The sequence below is a fragment of the Balaenoptera borealis genome (assembly GCF_965194805.1).
Source record: "Balaenoptera borealis genome assembly, chromosome: 4".
NCBI classification, from domain to species: domain Eukaryota; kingdom Metazoa; phylum Chordata; class Mammalia; order Artiodactyla; family Balaenopteridae; genus Balaenoptera; species Balaenoptera borealis.
In genome coordinates, this window is record NC_138861.1 from 37,724,312 (window position 1) to 37,744,915 (window position 20,604).

At 36.9% G+C, this 20,604-nt stretch overlaps 1 long non-coding RNA gene across 1 annotated transcript in view; it reads right to left on the reverse strand.

The window, feature by feature from the left end:
* The window catches only part of LOC309627245, a 200,907-nt gene extending 183,377 nt beyond the window's left edge, over window positions 1-17,530 (reverse strand). The window contains exon 1 of the long non-coding RNA XR_014243619.1: window positions 15,336-17,530. This is a non-coding gene — a long non-coding RNA (uncharacterized lncRNA). The remainder of the gene's footprint in view (window positions 1-15,335) is intronic.
* Window positions 17,531-20,604: the final 3,074 nt, after the last annotated feature.

Below are 20,604 nucleotides of genomic sequence, written 5' to 3' on the forward strand. Positions count from 1 at the left end.
TATGGTGTTAAGGAGTGTTCTAATTTCATTCTTTTACATGTACCTGTCCAGTTTTCTCAGCACCACTTATTGAAGAGGCTGTCTTTTCTCCACTGTAGATGCTTGCCTACTTTATCAAAGATAAGGTGACCATATGTGCGTGGGTTTATCTCTGGGCTTTCTATCCTGTTCCATTGACCTATGTTTCTGTTTTTGTGCCAGTGCCAAACTGTCTTGATTACTGTAGCTTTGTAGTATAGTCTGAAGTCAGGGAGCCTGATTCCTCCAGCTCCGTTTTTCTTTCTCAAGATTGCTTTGGCTATTCAGGGTCTTTTGTGTTTCCATACAAATTGTGAAATTTTTTGTTCTAGTTCTGTGAAAAATGCCAGTGGTAGTTTGATAGGGATTGCATTGAATCTGTAGATTGCTTTGGGTAGTAGAGTCATTTTCACAATGTTGATTCTTCCAATCCAAGAACATGGTATGTCTCTCCATCTATTTGTATCATCTTTAATTTCTTTCGTCAGTGTCTTATAATTTTCTGCATACAGGTCTTTTGTCTCCTTAGGTAGGTTTATTCCTAGATACTTTATTCTTTTTGTTGCAATGGTAAATGGGAGTGTTTTCTTAATTTCACTTTCAGATTTTTCATCATTAGTGTATAGGAATGCAAGAGATTTCTGTGCATTAATTTTGTATCCTGCTACTTTACCAAATTCATTGATTAGCTCTAGTAGTTTTCTGGTAGCATCTTTAGGATTCTGTATGGATAGTATCATGTCATCTGCAAACAGTGACAGCTTTACTTCTTCTTTTCTTATTTGGATTCCTTTTATTTCTTTTTCTTCTCTGATTGCTGTGGCTAAAATTTCCAAAATTATGTTGAATAATAGTGGTGAGAGTGGGCAACCTTGTCCTGTTCCTGATCTTAGTGGAAATGGTTCCAGTTTTTCACCATTGAGGACAATGTTGGCTGTGGGTTTGTCATATATGGCCTTTATTATGTTGAGGAAAGTTCCCTCTATGCCTACTTTCTGCAGGGCTTTTATCATAAATGGGTGTTGAATTTTGTCGAAAGCTTCCTCTGCATCTATTGAGATGATCATATGGTTTTTCTCCTTTAAATTGTTAATATGGTGTATCACATTGATTGATTTGCATATATTGAAGAATCCTTGCATTCCTGGGATAAACCCCACTTGATCATATTGTATGATCCTTTTAATGTGCTGTTGGATTCTGTTTGCTAGTATTTTGTTGAGGATTTTTGCATCTATGTTCGTCAGTGATATTGGCCTGTAGTTTTCTTTCTTTGTGACATATTTGTCTGGTTTTGGTATCAGGGTGGTGGTGGCCTCATAGAATGAGTTTGGAGTGTTCCTCCCTCTGCTATATTTTGGAAGAGTTTGAGAAGTATATGTATTATTTCTTCTCTAAATGGTTGATAGAATTCGCCTGTGAAGCCATCTGGTCTTGGGCTTTTGTTTGTTGGAAGATTTTTAATCCCAGTTTCAATTTCAGTGCTTGTGATTGGTCTGTTCAAATTTTCTATCTCTTCCTGATTCAGTCTTGGAAGGTTGTGCATTTCTAAAAATTTGTCCATTTCTTCCAGGTTGCCCATTGTATTGTCATAGAGTTGCTTCTAGTAATCTCTCATGATCCTTTGTGTTTCTGCAGTGTCAGTTGTTACTTCTCCTTTTTCATATCTAATTCTATTGATTTGAGTCTTCTCCCTTTTTTTCTTGATGAGTCTGGCTAATGGTTTATCAATTTTGTTTATCTTCTCAAAGAACCAGCTTTTAGTTTTATTAATCTTTGTTACTCTTTCCTTCATTGCTTTTTCATTTATTTCTGATCTGATCTTTATGATTTCTTTCTTTCTGCTAACGTTGGTGTTTTTTTGTTCCTTCTCTAATTGCTTTAGGTGTAAGTTTAGGTTGTTTATTTAAGATGTTTGTTTCTTGAGGTAGGATTGTATTGCTATAAACTTCCTTCTTAGAACTGCTTTTGCTGCATCCCTTAGGTTTTTGGTCACCGTGTTTTCATTGTCATTTGTTTCTAGGTATTTTTTTTATTTCCTCTTCGATTTCTTCAGTGATCTCTTGGTTATTAAGTATTGTATTGTTTAACCCTCATGTGTCTGTAATTTTTACAGATTTTTTCCTGTAATTGATATCTAGTCTCATAGTGTTGTGGTCGGAAAACATACTTGATACAATTTCAATTTTCTTAAATTTATCAAGACTTGATCTGTGACCCAAGATATGATCTATCCTGGAGAATATTCCATGAGCACTTGAGAAGAATGTGTATTCTGTTGTTTCGGGATGGAATGTGCTATAAATATCTATTAAGTCGATCTTGTTTAATGTGTCATTTAAACCTTGTGTTTCCTTATTTATTTTCATTTTGGATGATCTGTCCATTGGTGAATGTGGGGTGTTAAAGTCCCCTACTATGATTGTGTTACTGTCGATTTCCCCTTTTATGGCTGTTAGTATTTGCCTTATGTATTGAGGTGCTCCTATGTTGGGTGCATAAATATTTACAATTGTTATATCTTCTTCTTGGATTGATTCCTTGATCATTATGTAGTGTCCTTCTTTGTCTCTTGTAATAGTCTTTGTTTTAAAGTCTATTTTGTTTGATATGAGAATTGCTACTCCAGCTTTCTTTTGATTTCCATTTGCAAGGAATATCTTTTTCCATCCTCTCACTTTCAGTCTGTATGTGTCCCTAGGTCTGAAGTGGGTCTCTTGTAAACAGCATATATACGGGTCTTGTCTTTTGGTTGGAACATTTAATCCATTTACATTTAAGGTAATTATCAATATGTATGTTCCTATTACCATTTTCTTAATTGTTTTGGGTTTGTTTTTGTAGGACTTTTCCTTCTCTTGTGTTTCCTGCCTAGAGAAGTTCCTTTAGCATTTGTTGTAAAGCTGGTTTGCTGGTGCTGAATTCTCTTAGCTTTTGCTTGTCTGTAAAGCTTTTAATTTCTCCGTCAAATCCGAATGAGATCCTTGCTGGGTAGAGTAATCTTGGTTGTAGGTTTTTCCGTTTCATCACTTTAAATATGTTCTGCCACGCCCTTCTGGCTTGCAGAGTTTCTGCAGAAAGATCAGCTGTTAACCTTATGGGGGTTCCCTTGTATGTTATTTGTTCTTTTTCCCTTGCTGCTTTTAATATTTTTTCTTTGTGTTTAATTTTTGATAGCTTTATTAATATGTGTCTTGGCATGTTTCTCCTTGGATTTATCCTGTATGGGACTCTCTGTGCTTCCTGGACTTGATTAACTATTTTCTTTCCCATATTAGGGAAGTTTCCAACTATAATCTCTTCAAATATTTTCTCAGTCCCTTTCTTTTTCTCTTCTTCTTCTGAGACCCCTATCATTCGAATTTTGGTGTGTTTAATGTTGTCCCAGAGGTCTGTGAGACTGTCTTCAATTCTTTTCATTCTTTTTTTCTTTATTCTGCTCTGCAGTAGTTATTTCCACTATTTTATCTTCCAGGTCACTTATCCGTTCTTCTGCCTCAGTTATTCTGCTATTGATTCCTTCTAGAGAATTTTAAATTTCATTTATTATGTTGTTCATCATTGTTTGTTTGCTCTTTAGTTCTTCTAGGTCCTTGTTAAACGTTCCTTGTATTTTCTCTATTCTATTTCCAAGATTTTGGATCATCTTTACTATCATTATTCTGAATTCTTTTTCAGGTAGACTGCCTATTTCCTCTTCAGTTGTTAGGTCTGGTGGGTTTTTGCCTTGCTCCTTCATCTGTTGTGTGTTTCTCTGTCTTCTCATTTTGTTTAACTTACTGTGTTTGGGGCCTCCTTTTTGCAGGCTGCAGGTTAGTAGTTCCCGTTGTTTTTGGTGTCTGTACCCAGTGGCTAAGGTTGGTTCAGTGGGTTGTGTAGGCTTCCTGGTGGCGGGGACTAGTGCCTGTGTTCTGGTTGATAAGGCTGGATCTTATCTTTCCGGTGGGCAGGTCCACATCTGGTGATGTGTTTTGGGGTGTCTGTAGCTTTATTATGATTTTAGGCAGCCTCTCTGCTAATGGATGGGTTGTGTTCCTGTCTTCTAGTTGTTTGGCATAGGGTGTCCAGCACTAGCTTGCTGGTCGTTGAGTGGAGCTGGGTCTTGGCGTTGAGATGGAGATCTCTGGGAGATTCTCGCCATTTGATATTACATGGAGCTGGGAGGTCTCTTGTGGACCAGTGTCCTGAACATGGCTCTCCCACCTCAGAGGCACAGCCCTGACCTCTGGCTGGAACACCAAGAGACTGTCATCCACACGGCTCAGAATAAAAGGGAGAAAAAAAAGAAAGAGAGAAAGAAAGAAGATAAAATAAAATAAAGTAAAATAAAATAAAATAAATTTATTAAAATAAAAAATAATTAAAAAAAATTTTTTAATTAAAAAAAAAAATGGAAAGGAAGAAGAAAGCAACCCAACCGAAAAACAAATCCACCAATGATAACAAGTGCTAAAACTATACTAAAAAAAAAAAAAAAACGGATAGACAGAACCCTAGGACAAATGGTAAAAGCAAAGCTATACAGACAAAATCACACACAGAAGCATACACATACACACTCACAAAAAGAGAAAAAGGGTGAAATATATATATATCGTTGTTCCCAAAGTCACCTCCTCAGTTTGCGATGATTCATTGTCTATTCAGGTATTTCTCAGATGCAGGGTACATCAGGTTGATTGTGGAGATTTAATACACTGCTCCTGAGGCTGCTGGGAGAGATTTCCCTTTCTCTTCTTTGTTCGAACAGCTCCTGGGGTTCAACTTTGGATTTAGTCTCGCCTCTGCATGTAGGTCACCTGAGGACGTCTGTTCCCGCTCAGACAGGATGGGGTTAAAGGAGCAGCTGATTCGGGGGCTCTGGCTCACTCAGGCCAGGGGGAGGGAGGGGTACGGATGCGGGGCGAGCCCGCAGTGGCAGAGGCCGGCGTGACGTTGCACCAGCCTGAGGCGCTATGTATTCTCCCAGGGAAGTTGTCCCTGGACCATCACGGGACCCTGGCAGTGGCGGGCTGCACAGGCTCCTGGGAGGGGTGGTGTGGGTAGTGACCTGTGCTTGCACACAGGCTTCTTGGTGGCGGCAGCAGCAGCCTTAGCATCTCATGCCCATCTCTGGGGTCCGCGCTGATAGCCGCGGCTCACGCCCCCGTCTCTGGAGCTTTTTTAGGCGGTGCTCTGAATCCCCTCTCCTCGCGCACCAGGAAACAAAGAGGCAAGAAAAAGTCTCTTGCCTCTTTGGCAGCTCCAGACTTTTTCCCGGACTCCCTCCCGGCTAGCTGTGACGCACTAGCCCCTTCAGGCTGTGTTCACGCCGCCAACCCCAGTCCTCTCCCTGCGATCCGACCGAAGCCTGAGCCTCAGCTCCCAGCCCCCGCCCGCCCCGGCAGGTGAGCAGACAAGCCTCTCAGGCTGGTGAGTGCTGGTCGGCACCACGCCTCTGTGCAGGAATCTCTCTGCTTTGCCCTCCGCACCCTTGTTGCTGCACTCTCCTCCGTGGCTCCGAAGCTTCCCCCTCTGCCACCTGCAGTCTCTGCCCGCGAAGGGGCTCCCTAGTGTGTGGAAACCTTTCCTCTTTCACAGCCCCCTCCCACTGGCGCAGGTCCCGTCCCTATTCTTTGTCTCTGTTTTTTCTTTTTTCTTTTGCCCTACCCAGGTACGTGGGTAGTTTCTTGCCTTTGGGGAGGTCTGAGGTCTTCTGCCAGGGTTCAGTAGATGTTCTGTAGGAGTTGTTCCACATGTAGATGTATTTTTTATGTATTTGTGGGGAGGAAGGTGATCTCCACGTCTTACTTTTCCACCATCTTGAAGCTCCCCTGAGTCACTCTCTATTTTTTAATTTTTTGAGGAAACTTCATACTGTTTTCCATAGTGCCTGCACCAATTTACAATCCCATCAACAGGATACAAGTATTCCCTTTTCTCCACATCCTTACCAATACTTGTTATTTCTTGTCTTTTTGATAATAGTCATTCTAATAGTGTGAGGTAATTTTTGATTTGCAGTTTCCTGATGATTAAGGATGTTGAGCATCTTTTCATGTATCTTTTGGCCATCTGTATGTCTTCTTTGGAAAAATGTCTATTCAGATCCTCTGTACATTTTTTGATTGGATTGTTTTTTTGTTATTGACCTGTATGAATTCTTTATATATTTTGTATATTAGCCCCTTATCAGATATATGATTTGCAAATAACTTCTCCCATTCAATAGGTTGCCCTTTCATTTTGCTTCAGTGGTTTCCTTTGCTGTGCAAAAGCTTTTTAGTTTAATGTAGTCCCACTTAGTTTTGCTTTTGTTGCTTTTGCTTTGGTGTCAGATTCAAAACAATCATCACCAAGACCTCTGTCAAGGAGCTTACCACATGTATTTTTCTTCTAGGAATTTTAGAATTTCAGGTCTTACATTCAGGTCTTTAATTCATTTTGAGTTAATTTTTGCTTATGGTGTACAATAGTGGTTGAGTTTCACTCTTTCACATGTAGCTGTCCAGTTCTCCGAATACCATTTGTTGAAGAGACTGTGTTTTCCCATTGTACATTCTTGGCTCCTTTGTTGTAAATTAAATGACCATATGTATGTTTATTTCTGGGTTCTCTATTCTGTTCCGTTGATCTATGTGTCTGTTTTGATGCCAGTGCCATACTGTTTTAATTACTATAGCTTTGTAAGATAGTTTGAAATCAGGGAGCATGATGCCACCAGCTTTGTTCTTCTTTCTCAAGCTTGCTTTGACTATTCACAGTCTTCCATGGTTTCATATAAATTTTAGGATTATTTGTTCTATTTCTTTGAAAAATGCCATGAGAATTTCAGGAATTCCCTGGCAGTCCAGTGGTTTGGACTTTGTGTTTCCACTGCAGGGGGCATGGGTTCAATCCCTGGTCAGGGAACTAAGATCCCATGTGCTGTGTGGTAAGACCAAAAAGAAATGGCATAATGCCATGGGGATTCTGATAGGGATTACATTGAATCCATAGATTGCTTTGGGTATTAGGGACATTTTAACAATATTGATTCTCCCAGTCCATGAGCATGGGGTTATCTTTCCATTTATTTGTGTCTTCTTTAATTTTTTTCATTACTGTCTTATAGTTTTCAATATATAGGTCTTTCATCTCCTTGGTTAAATTTATTTCTAGGTATTTTAATTTTTTTGATGCAATTATAAATGGGATTGTTTCTTAATTTCTCTTTCTGATGGTTTGTTATTAGTGTACAGACATGCAACAGCTTTTTCTGTTTGTTGATTCTGTATTCTGCAACTTTACTGAATTCATTTATTGGTTCTAACAGATTTTTGATGGTGTCTTTAGGGTTTTCTATATATAATATCATGTCATCTGCAAATAGTGATAGTTTTACTTCTTCTTTTCTAATTTGGATGCCTTTTATTTCTTTTTCTTGCCTAATTGCTCTAGCGAGGACTTCCAATACTATGTTGAACATATGTGGCAGGAATGGATATGCTTGTCTTGTTCCTGACCTTAGATGAAGAGCTTCAGCTTTTCACCATTGAATATAATGTTAGATGTGTGCTTGTTATATATGGCCTTTATTATGTTGAGGTATGTTCCCTTTCTACATGCAATGTTGAGAGTTTTTATCATAAATAGATGTTGAAGTTTGTTAAATGCTTTCTCTGCATCTACTGAGAGAATCATATGCATTTTATCCTCACTTTGTTAATGTGGTGTATCATATTGATTGATCTGTGGATCTTGAACCACTCTTGTGGTCCTGAATCCCAGCTGATAATGTGTATGATCCTTTCAATGTGCTATTGAATTTGGTTTGCTAATATTTTGTTGAGGACTTTTGCATCTACGTTCATCAGTGATATTGGCCTGTAATTTTCTTTTTTTGTAGGGTATTTGTCTGGTTTTTGTATCAGGGTGATGTTGGCCTCATAAAATGAGTTTGGAAGATCTCCCTTCTTGTCTATACTTTGGAAGAGCTTGAGAATGATTGGTATTAATTCTTCTTTGAAAATTTGGTAGACTTCACTAATGAAGCTGTCTGCTCCTGGACTTGTTTGTTAGGAGGTTTTTGATTACTGATTCAATCTCCTAACTAGTAGTCAGTCTGCTCAGATTTTCTTTTCCTCATGACTCAGTCTTGATAGGTTGTATGTTTCTAGAAATTTATCCATTTCTTCCAGGTTGTCCAACTTGTTGTTGTATAATTGTTCATAGTAGTCTCTTATGATCCTTTGTATTTCTGTGGTATCAGTTGTAACATCTCCTCTTTCATTTCTGATTTTATTTATTTAAGTCCTCTCTCTTTTTTCCTCGTGAGTCGTGTTAATTTTGTTTATTTTTTCAGAGAACCAGCTCTTAGTTTCATTGATCTTCTCTATTGTCTTTTTAGTCTCTACTTCATTTATTTCCACTGTAATCTTTATTATTTCCTTCCTGTACATATTTGACATATACAACTTGATGAGTTTGGAGTTAAGTATACGCCTGAAAACCATCACCACAATCTATGCCATAAACATACCCATCTCTCTCAAAAGTTTCTTCCCACCCTCTTGATTTATTAATATTATTATTTTGTGTGATAAGAACACAACATAAGATTTACCTTCTTTGCAAATATTTAAGCATACAATACAGTATCATTAACTATAGACTCTATGCTGTACAGCAGATTCTAATTCTAATTCTAAATTCAACAGTCTTTTGGTTTCAGCTCATTGCTTCCAATTAAAAGAAATTTCCAATACTAAGTTCCTTATAAACTATACCAGAGTTTATAACCTGTTAGGAACTAGGCCAATATACAGAAAAGTAGAGTAAAAGAAGTGGAGGGATATTATGATTCTTTGCAAGGCTTAACTTAGGCAGATTCTTGTCTGGTGCCTAAATACTTAGCCTTCCCAGAAACGTGCCTTCAACGGGATTAGAGGAAAAGTTCCCTGGTCCACTCTCTTTAAAAACAAGAAAAAAAGGGGGGAAATGCTCTCAAAGTTATTTATTTAGAAAGGTATCAGAGAAGGAGAACTTTTCATGTGTGTATATTCTAAGTGAAAAATGAGTATGATAAACCTGGTCAGAAGGATAAAATATTCCCTTGCACATCCATGATGATTGGGGACATCAAGTATCAACCAACAGATTTTCCATTTGATTATTTGTGACTTTTGACTTAGAAAATATACTTTCCTTAAAAGCTGGTGGATATTGCTTAAGAAACACAATCTTTTGACATTTTCTCTACCATTTTCTGTTTTAATAAATGAGGGGAGAAGACCAACACAGTAAAGTAATGTCAAAGTAGACTTTATATTTTGGAAACACAGACAAGGGTGAAGATGCAAAATTCCCCAAAAAACATTAGATGAGACATATCATGCATTTCCAATATCTACAATTTGTGTTTACACTGTGGCATAAATAAAAACATCTAGTCAGTGTGATGGTGAGATCTTTAACTTTCATATGTCTTAAAGTTTTTTTTTCTCTCTATTTTTAATCTTACAGCCATTGGAATATGTCTGGTTTCTTATTTAATTATAATTCATTTCAAATAAATCCCACTTTTGGGAACTTGAGCTGAAGAGTATTATGTTCACAATAAAATACTGAATTCTTCTCTTCCTCTTTACAGTTCTCAGAAGATACAGGCACAATAAAGAGTTGATCTTAAAAGAAAAAATCCTGCATAAATAAGTCTTTGCTTTACTTTTAAATTAACATAAAAATAATATCCCATAAGCATACTACCCAATAGAAGTATTATGATTTTTGTATATGCTCTTCATTGTTTTCATAAGTGCTTATTCTTCACATTGTTGTAATTGTCACGTATATCAAATATTGTACCTTCTCTTTCCCACATGATGTTACATGATATTGGTGAGTATTTTTCACATGCATAATTTTTATTAGAAGCATAATATTCTACTAATTTACTTAAGCCTTTTCTCATTTGGGGTATGTATATTACCTCAAAATGTTTAACTTTGAACTTCTTTAAGTATTTTCTGGATACTTTCCAGATCTGGTAGTGGGATCCTAGGAGTATGGCAGCAAAAATGTGTAAATATCTTGTGGATCTATTACTGTGATACCTCTTTCTAGGTAAGTTTTCCTGTAGTCTCTCAGATAATTCTTTTGGTGAAATGTCGGTAGAAAGTATATACCTCACATTAGCTTTGCCCAATAACATGGGAATGTTTAAAATAAAGGACAAGCTCTCACCCCAAGAAGTGATGATAGGAAACAGGAGTAACAGGAAAGGCTAGCTGTCATATGTCACATACAGGTGTGTGGATTGTGCACAAGTTGGAAGACAGGATGACATCAGCCTGGAAAACGCAGTCACACCCCTCATGTGACTCTTTGGAGCTGGTGTTATTTACTGGTCCTGGCCTCAGTGGAACTCCTTGAATTGTGCTGACTGTGGAAGGGTTTTCATCAGGGTGTGTTTTCACTCTTTGGCTTGGCACACAAGACCCTGAATCCCAGATTTGAGCTGAAAAATCTTGACCACAGAATTAGTCTCTCCCAGTTTCTAACTGCTAATACCCCAGGTGTTTACACCACCATCTGCTATGGTCACTGCCTTCTGCAAAGAGTTAGGTCATGCTGTCAACAGAAGCCGAAAGTGGGAAGAAAGATTTTGATTCAGTGGAAATGGCAATTTTTTTTTTCTCTTTTCTGCAGCTTTTTCCAGTGTTTACCAGAAAGACACTTCCTGATTCCACTGGGTTCCCTTTTTTCCACTGAATCATCACAAGCCCTTTCTGCCCACTCAGTTCTCCTAACCCACGCTTTTTAAATAGCGCATTCTTGCACCATGGTAGTGTTACAATAGATACCAAATGGCTAAGGCTTTTTCCAAAAGAGATGCTCCAATCTGCACTGTCATCAGAAATGAGTGAGATCTTGTTTCACATCACTCTTGGTAACAGGGACTTCTCTATTTTTCCTTCCTTAGTTGAACAACAACAAATATTCTCAATGATCCAAGATGGTCTCAAAATTCCTTCTGAAAATAATACATAGCAGCAATAATAAAACCTATGAATTATAGAGTGTCGATTATATGCCTGACACTGAAATCCTCTCTTTCATTTATCCTTAAACAACCCCCCAAAATGAATAGTTTTCTTCCCATTCAACCTGTAAGGAAAGTGAGGATCCAAAAGAGTAACTTGTCCACATCTGTAGCCTCAATGGGAAGAGTGGGCATGACTGAAACCGACATCTAGCTGAACTTAGTTACCTCACAGCCATCTATGCCACAATAGCCCGCAAGTCACAACTACTGAGCCCAAGTGCCACAACTACTGAAGCCCACTTGCCTAGAGCCCATGCTCCACAACAAGAGAAGCCACCACAATGAGAAGCCCATGCACCACAACAAAGAGTAGCCCCTGCTCGCCACAACTAGAGAAAGCCCGCGCACAGCAACGGAGACCCAACACAGCCAAAAATTAATTAATTAATTTTTTAAAAAAGAAAAAAAAGAGCATATGGTTTAGGGACTTCCCTGGCAGTCCAGTGGTTAAGACTCTGCAGTTCCACTGCAGGGGGCACGGATTCAATCCCTGGTCGGGGAACTAAGATCCTGCATGCCCAGCATAACCAAAAAAAAAAAAAGAGAGTATATGGTTTAAACCAAATCATTCCCAATTCGTCATAAGGAAACATCAACATATTATTTGTTATCAGGTATGGGGTTTTTTCCTCTTAAGTAAATTGGTATTTAATCAATCATTACTTCAATTAAGGATACTTATTCTTTGCTTAAAATATGTGACAAAGAATGCATATATGATGGTTAAGCTAGATTTTTTTTTTAAAAAAAGAAAGGAGGAGAAAGAGAGGAAAGAAAGGAAGGGAAAAACTAAATAATATTTATTAAATTTTTATGCTAGGAATTGGCACCTAGACTCCTCATTTTTATATTGATATGAATCTTGTGAATAAGGATTATGACTCTCCCCATTTTGCAAATAAGGATGAGACAAAGGAGATTAAATCACATGCCTAGAGCCACAGAACCAGTAATTGGAAGAGCTGGGTTTGGAACCAGCTCTGTGTGTTGCCAAAGTACACATTCTTTCTTCTCCACTCTGTTGGCTTGATGATCATTACCTAATGAGATAGCACCAGCGAATATTTTTTAGTCTAATTATATGGATTGTTAAATAAAACTTTTTGCCAGTTAAAAGATCTCTAGTTTTAATTATTAGTAACTAATAATAATTGAGTGACACTTGCCCCACAGTCTCTGTGTTTTTCTGATAAATGACAAAAGTAAATGTTGCCTGGACTTTTACACAATATATGACTCAAGATATTCCTGTGATTCAGAATAAAATTCAATCAATACTGAATGGGTACCAAATGGAAAGTTTAAATCACATTTTGTCACACAAGAAAACATTAGAGAGGAGCCTGAAAAGATGACATCTTGTCCTTTGATTTTGAAAAATATCCTAAAAATCATTTCAAATTCTACTCTCTATCATATAAAATAGGAATGGAGCAGTCATATTAGAAACATGTAAGTGTTAACAAGCAAGAAAATCAAGGTGCCCATCTTGAATACCTTGGAGAAGCACAAAGCTTCACAACTATAAATTATTAAAAGAATGAAATACATGCATGAATAAAGCAAAGTTTTGAATCCTTGGGCAGATCATTTTTAAATTAGTTCAGGAAGGGTCTTGACATCTGCCTGATTGAATCGTTTAAAGAATGAGTGGAAGCCGTTCAGCTACTGGTTGCTTTGTTGTTGTTTTCCAAATGTGCTGACGACTTATCCATTTGGCTACAATTTTTTCAACTGCCAAAAAAGTAATCAATCTAAGAACTTGTGTTAGATTTGTGACTTTGTTGTGTCTTTTCTGCACGTCCACCGCACTTCTAATAATAGAATCCATTATGGGCTCTCCATTGGAAAGCCCATTTCTTGTGATTTGGGTGGGGTGAACCTGTCTGTGGCCACATGATGATCCTATGACTCACAGCTGGCCAATCAGAATACTCCATCCCTATCGTAACCACAGTGATTGGATGAGTTCATGACCTAATGAAAGCCAGTCAGAGTATTTGATTGGATTGAGAGAGTCTTTCTTCCTTTTAATCAAAACTCAAAAGGATAGATAAATTCTTGGGGCTTCCTTTCCTCTCACGTTGAGACCAATAGGAAAATAGGGCAAAGGGATAGAGAAACAAAGTTCTAAGGACACTATTTGAAACCCTGAATCTACCTGTACCTGAAGTAGATCCATCCTTGGATGGATGACTACAGATTCCAAAATATTCCCCTTATTTTACTTAAGGTAATTTGAATTGGAGTTCTGTCACTTGCAACCAATAGATTCCTCACTAATAAAAGTGTAATATTATTTTCTAAGTCACTCCAAGCTACTGTACAGTATGTCTTTTTACTTTTAGTGAACTATCAGATAATACAAAGCAAGACCAAATGAAATGGCCAGAATCATTAAGGACATCTCAATTTTCTTTTCAACAATACTTCTGAGAGCCTGGAAAGAAAACCAATGCTCAATTTGGTTCAATCACACTATCACAGTAACTATGGTCTTCTACACAGTACTCAGTTAAGTTCATGCAAATTCTTTCTATATCATAAAACTTTGGAATAAAAAAAGGATGTTGGAGTGCCTCTTCCTCTGTCTGCACTTTAGACATATAAGAAATCAGAAGTCTGATAATATTAAGTGAATTGTCCAAAATCATACAGCTAGTTAGTGAAGGTGTTGGAATGAAACCAAAGTCTGCATCCATAATTTACGAGAAATTATAAAATTATGCCAACTACAGTACTCACATTATTCTGAGATGAAGTGACTAGAGACCCCACCAGAATATTATCATTTTAAAAATCAGAAATTCGCTTAGTAAAGTACACAAGTGATCCTGCTTATTTACCCATTAGGGTATCATTAATTCTTCTGAAATGAGGATGTACTAAATGAGCCAAAATTCTATTAAAATCACACAATAATAAATGACCTGAAATGATCTCTTTGTAATGCTGTTGTGTTTTCCTTATAAATAACTGCCAGACAGAAGAGGGTAAAAATAATGATATTCAAATGGGAACCAGTAAATGTAAATTCTATTAGTTATGAAAGCTGAATTATAATCTGAGTGAAAAAAAATGCTGATTAAAAAAAAAAAAAAGGTTTTCTTTTGGCTAAGGATGGCTTCATCGTTCTTCCTCTGAGTTGATAGGCCAGATCTAATAATAATAACTAAGTTCCAAAAACCAGACAATGCATTTAGAGAATTCTAACAGTCAAACAGCATTTTTGACCAAGTTATTAGATGTCCCTAGTTGGATCAGCAGATTTTTTTCTCCACATCCTTAATTCATATTTTTTAAAAGTGGAGGCCTCCTATTACTGCTTCAATAGGCATAATTACTATAAAATGTTTATTATGCATTTGTGAATTTTTAAATTAACTCTCTCATCTTCAGCCAAGAAATCCTATTAAACCAAAAGCGAACTAAGTATTTTCTTTTCGAATTGTTACATAATTACATAGAATAAATTTGTAGCCCTAGAAAGTGAACAAAGAAAAGACCCAAATTGACCACAAGAGAATGAAAGAACATCAATGGAATAAAGAGAATTTAAAAAACTAAATTAATATCCATTTAAACCCCTCTTCTGCAGCAATTTTTTTAACTATTTTAACTATTTTATTAAAATATAGTTAATCTTATTGATCAATAGTCACAACCTATTTCTAGCAGGCTAAACTAACTCAAAATGAGCTGTTATTTTTGCTTTATATTTGCAAAAAGAAAATGCAATTTTATAATAAAATGTTATATTACATTTTTAACACATCTCAGCCAAATTTTGAAGGAGTAAAATAGTGAATGTTATGCCCATAGAATTATAATGACTACAGGTCTAAATAATGATTTTTTTCAACTGTAATCATACCATTTCTATATCAGCAAGACATTTGCTGCTATAATGATTAATCAGCATTTATAAAATAGCTAGATTAGGCTTTTTACAATAGTTTCTTTCTTAAGTTCTGGCTAGAACTCTCCCAGCAGACAGGCAGACATGAATGCTAGCCCCAGAAATCTGCCTGTTTTCCAGTTTCCCAGCTTTGCCCGCCCCCCCTCCCTACTGTCAGGCTAATGAATCACCTCCTCACTCTGGTTCCTATCTGGTCCTCTTTGCCTCTCACTCCCAGGAAGTTTACAAATACTATTCATACCTTCAAAATAATACACACAGACTTTCCATTTATACCATCCACTCTCTTCATACAGAATGAGAATAATTTAATCTACTGACTGTTCTACTCACCAGGTTGGCAGAGGAAAGTTGGTAAGTGGCTATTTCAATATGCTCTGTGTACAAGTTCTTCTTCTTGGTTATTATCATTGATCTTCGTGTACAAAACAGCATGCAGGATATAACCCTGCTGCTTTTGACATGCTTCCTCCCAGGTCCCTGCATCTAGGAAAATTGTCCTGCCTTCTTCCCACTCAGAATCTTGTGGCTGTAGCCTTCCATGGTTCTCTAGACAGTGGGGTGCTTAGGGTCAGCCAGACTCTAGGACAGCTGCTTATTGTTACACAGGGCCCTAAACTGGAAGAAACAAAGATAATCCAAAGAGAGGAGATTTCAACAAAAAGTTTTAAAGAGACACACACTTTTCTCTCACTGGTGACATGCTGCTATAAAACAGAGGACTGAAATGTGAAGGCATGCTGGGTCCAGTGATGCTACTTTAATGTCAACATGCTCCTGATGCTGTTTTGCTGCTGCCCTTTTTTTTTAAGGAGTAAGTTTTCCCACACACTGTAGTTTTAAAGTGCAAATAAATACAAGACCCAGTCACTGTTTGGATTCAGTGTTTTCACTTGGAACCAGTGCCTTACAGATTATGACATGCAGCACACAGAAAATGGGATTAGAAAAGGTGCTGTGGCCATAGGGTTGTCCTCGGGCTGTAGAACGCAGGAAAAGCCCTTCATTATTCTCCCCTCAGAATGAGGAAGCTCAGGATAGCTATGTGTCACCTCTAATGTCATCGTCTCTCTCTCAGGCTTTGTCTCCCTGTCTCCCTCTTCCCTTCACTGTCTCTCCTCCTTCCCCCCACCCCTCCTCCTCTCTCTCCTTGGCTCCCAGGACCAAAGGAAGGCAGAAGAGCCTAAGAGTGGATCCACCATTCCCTAATGAATTAATAACCATGCCCAGCCTCAACGCGAGCCAGAAAGGACGGTTCAATTCCAAATAGAGTGTGAGGAATCATTAAAAGATGTGCACTGAAAGTCAAAGAATTGGGGTTTTATTATTGTTATTGCTGCGAAAGCCGCTAAAATATTTAGGTTTTAAAAAGAGGGTTTCAATAAATGTAACATCAACCAGCGTTCATGTCAGCTAATTTTTTAAAATACACTAAGAAAATTTACAATGGAAAACAAGAAGAAATCACTGTTTCTATCCGATACGTAAAGTTAGAGCGAAGGGCTATCAATACGGATGTGGTACAGAGGGATGCCTGAGAGAAAAACAAAATGATGTTTGAAATTATAACCAAATTGCCTAAATTAAGAAGTGGTCACGTAGGTTTTATCTAAATAACTAGATAAGAGCTTTCTCGTGACCAAGTTAAATAGTATATTTTCCTTTATAATCATGCTGATTGCAGTTCTTGATATTTGGGACACAGATTTACTAGGAAAGATAGGAAAATAAAACATGAAATAAACCATTATGTAATTTCATAAATATATACAGTTCCCCATAAGACACTGACGAGAGAGTCTCAGTTTAGTTTTCCAGTTAGCCACTGTTTCTCCTGCATAAACAGACCCCTCCACATGGATGGAAAGGTAACTTGTATAAGGTCTCTATTTCCAGTAAACAAAAGACGCTCTGCCACACAGCCTAGGATTCACTGAAATGGGGGCTCTTTGGGCAATGGGGTTTGAGGAAAGTATTCAGCAAATAATATTATTCATCCAACATCACTTTCACTTCCTTTCTGAAGCTCTTGTTTGGAACTGCTGTTTGAATTTGGGTGACAGAATTTGGGTGTAAAGTAAGGAAGAAATTCTGATAAAGACAAGCTAACCAGAAATGAAGATCTCAGGCAGGTACTCACACACAGACACACACACACACACGGCACAGCTATGCACTCTGTACACGCTTTTGCTCACTGTTTACTACATGAGGGTGCAAGATAGTAAAGAACTGTATTCAGATGGTCAATGTATAATTAAAGTTGCTTTATCAGTCATCTAAGTAAATGTAAAATTATCAAAAAATAAACATTCTACTTGTAAACTCAGACTTACTGATTACAATGCTAGGATAAATATTTTACACAATTTAATACAGAGCCCCATCAGTTTTATTCCTAAGTTTAAAAAAGTGGCACTACTTTGAAGCAGATTTATACTGCTGCTGATTAGCTGATGTAAAAGGAAAAAATAGGGTCAAATTTTTCTTTCCAAAAAGACATCTGTTAACCTGATTTTGAAGCTCAAGCAAGTGGGGTGGTGGGGGGGTGGAATTCTAGGTGATCTCAAAATGCAAACCAGCATTTGCTCATTCATTGGTCCAAATTTAGGTGGAAAGGTTTTGTCGAAAGGAAATGGGCACAGACCCACCAACCCAGCAATCCTTCTGAATATATTCCTTCACAGGTCCACAAAGGAGTATGTATAGGGATGTTCACAGAAGCATTGTTTATGATTGCAAATAGAGGAGGAAACACAATATCCATCTCTGGGAATGGTAAAATATCAAGTGTGCAAACCATGAGTATGAAATCAGAGGCAGAACTCACAAGCTGGACTTAACATTTAGCAACATAGAAAGAGCTCAAAAACATAATGCTTAATTTTTTAAGCAAGAAATTAAATGAGATTTATAGCACAATACAATTTATATACATTTAAAAGACACTCAAAACAATACTGCATATTTTCAAGGGTATGCTTAACTTTGTGTACATCTATAATTTTATTTATTGTATATAATTTTTATGTGTGTATCTAGACACACACATATACATGGCAAGAATTGCAAGAACATACATTAAGTAGAGATGGGGGACCACACTGGAAAACAAAATGAAACAATAAGGGGCTTGTGCCAGCCAATCTACAACATAGTAGGCTATGAATGAGGACCATGATTGACTCAATTCTGTGTACTTGACAAAAAAAAAAAAAGAAAGAAAGAAAAGCACAAAAGACTTTGGAGCCATAGTTATTGACATTGCGCATTGGGATAAACCAACATATCTAAAACTAAAATTCATATAAAGGGAAAGAAAATGATTTGTATAGCAAAAAATTATAGATTGGTGGCATCCTTAAGCTATAATATTTACAGTCAAATACAATTTGGAAATCTTAAAACTCATACTGAAAATTCTTTATTTGGCAAATCTATTTATGGGTCTGATTACATTTAAACACATGAAAAAAAGAAAATCACAGTAAGGAAAAACCATCTGAAGAGTTCACTGCAGCAACAGTGCTCACCACTTGGATGTGATTTAAAAAATCAGGGTTATCATGGCAATGACCTCCACCACCTGGAACAGGCAGTCACATCAGGCAACAGTGTCATGGCTGTGCTACATGTTGTGTGTATGAGTTGAGCAGCTGAGAAAAAGCAATTTATATATGTACATATACATGAAATTCTGTCTCAATGATCTAGCTGTCTGAGGTGAAATAGTGAGGTTTTCTCTGCATGAAGACTATGTCATGTCCCAATTCACTTTATATGGATCAGACGTAGATACATTGCACATTTTCTGATGAGAGTTTGCAAACTTCTGTTAAAGGTAAACTATCGTGTTAAAGACAACTACTCAGAGCCATTCAGAGTGATCCATGATAGTTATCCAACCAGATGCAAATATGGAAACCAGAAAGAGCATCTCTATGACTTTTATAATTCTAACATCTTTGAAAATACTTTCTTATTTCAACTTCCAATAAAAACATGTACATATTGATTATATATTTATAGTTATATAATCAAAGCTGGTAGACTATATTACTCAGATAACAGAAGTAATATTTTAAATGTTTTGACCACCTATGTCTTCACTGCTAAGGAAGTTAAATTAAATAATATACAAAAATGGCTGGTACTAATTTGATTTTTCAGCAAATACAACTTGAGAACACCATCCATTTTTAAATCCATTACCTCTACTCATCTTACCATTACTTAAAATATTGGTTTCATGAGAATGTCTTGGGAAGTTACTGAAACCACACAAATGAAGCTCATTCTTATAAGTATAATAATAAATTATTTGAGGGATAAGCCAAGCCCATCAACCATATCATCATCTCAACATTATTAAAAAATTGCTGAAATGAGAATTTTATCCCCAAAAAGTTATACGTAGGAAGTCACAGGAGTCAACAACTATGAGAGTTGACCAACAAACTAATACCCCCAAAACCATCACTCTAAGCTAGATATGGGACACTACACAATAAAAAAAGAATATACAGCAAAATGCACCACCTAAAAAGTCTCAGAGACACATAAGCTTCAAAATATGTATTCTTAGGATATGAGAGCTAAGTTCCGATAACCATTTGCTGACAAAAACACACAAAAAAGTATTAACACTCCAGAGTATTCATCCCATCATCTCAAACAAACCGTTCGTTTGACAAGAATTATAAATCAAATCACCATATTCATAAGTGGCTGTAAAGCCATATTTTATGCCTTGGCACTATGTAGATGAAACCACAGTTAGGTGAATTAAAAATGTGTTTCCTATTGTCTAACATTTCCCCTGTTATGAAATTGTCTACAAATGGTGAGGAAGAAAAATTTAGAAGATGTATTACACACTATTTTTTTTAAAGGCTATAAAATTTTGCACAGACCAAGCAAGTCCTCAGATAGTTAAATGGTCACACCAGAGCGTTTATCTGAAATTTCTGCAATAAATGGTCACCTTGAAAGTTTTTTTTTTTAATACTGAGAAGTACTAAAAAAATTTTGTTGGGTTTTTTTTTCCCCTCTCCCCTTTGCAACAGAATGAGGGAATGAAACATTTTTCTTGGACACTGAGTATAATTATAACTAATCATCTCCTTCTCCTTGGAGCAACATTCGTTGACGTTCCTTCATTTTAGGGTGGCTGGCTGACACAATTCAAATATAATTACTCTTCTTGCATGATAAACTCCAGCACCGTGAGCAAATACAGTATGTCTCATTGTCAAGTATAGCTAGACAGCAGCAGTGTAATATAGACCTTTCAAGCCCTGGTGTAGCCCCCTGCCTTTGAAATCTGTGCGAGATGACAAAACTGACTTTCATTTCCCTTGGACTTTCTCAAGGTATCCTTATTAAGAAAAAAAAAAAGCCTAAAACCCATAAATTTAATCTACTGCCTGCCAATCACAATGGTTTCTGCTGTCAGACACTCATGATACATAACCACAATATTTAAATGTTATTGTTTCATACAAGAAGAAAATGTTGCTCATGACTATCCTAAATAGTCATGTGACAATTCAGTGCGTTTCCTTTGTTTGCCTCTTCACCGCCAAACAATAGCAAGAGCAGG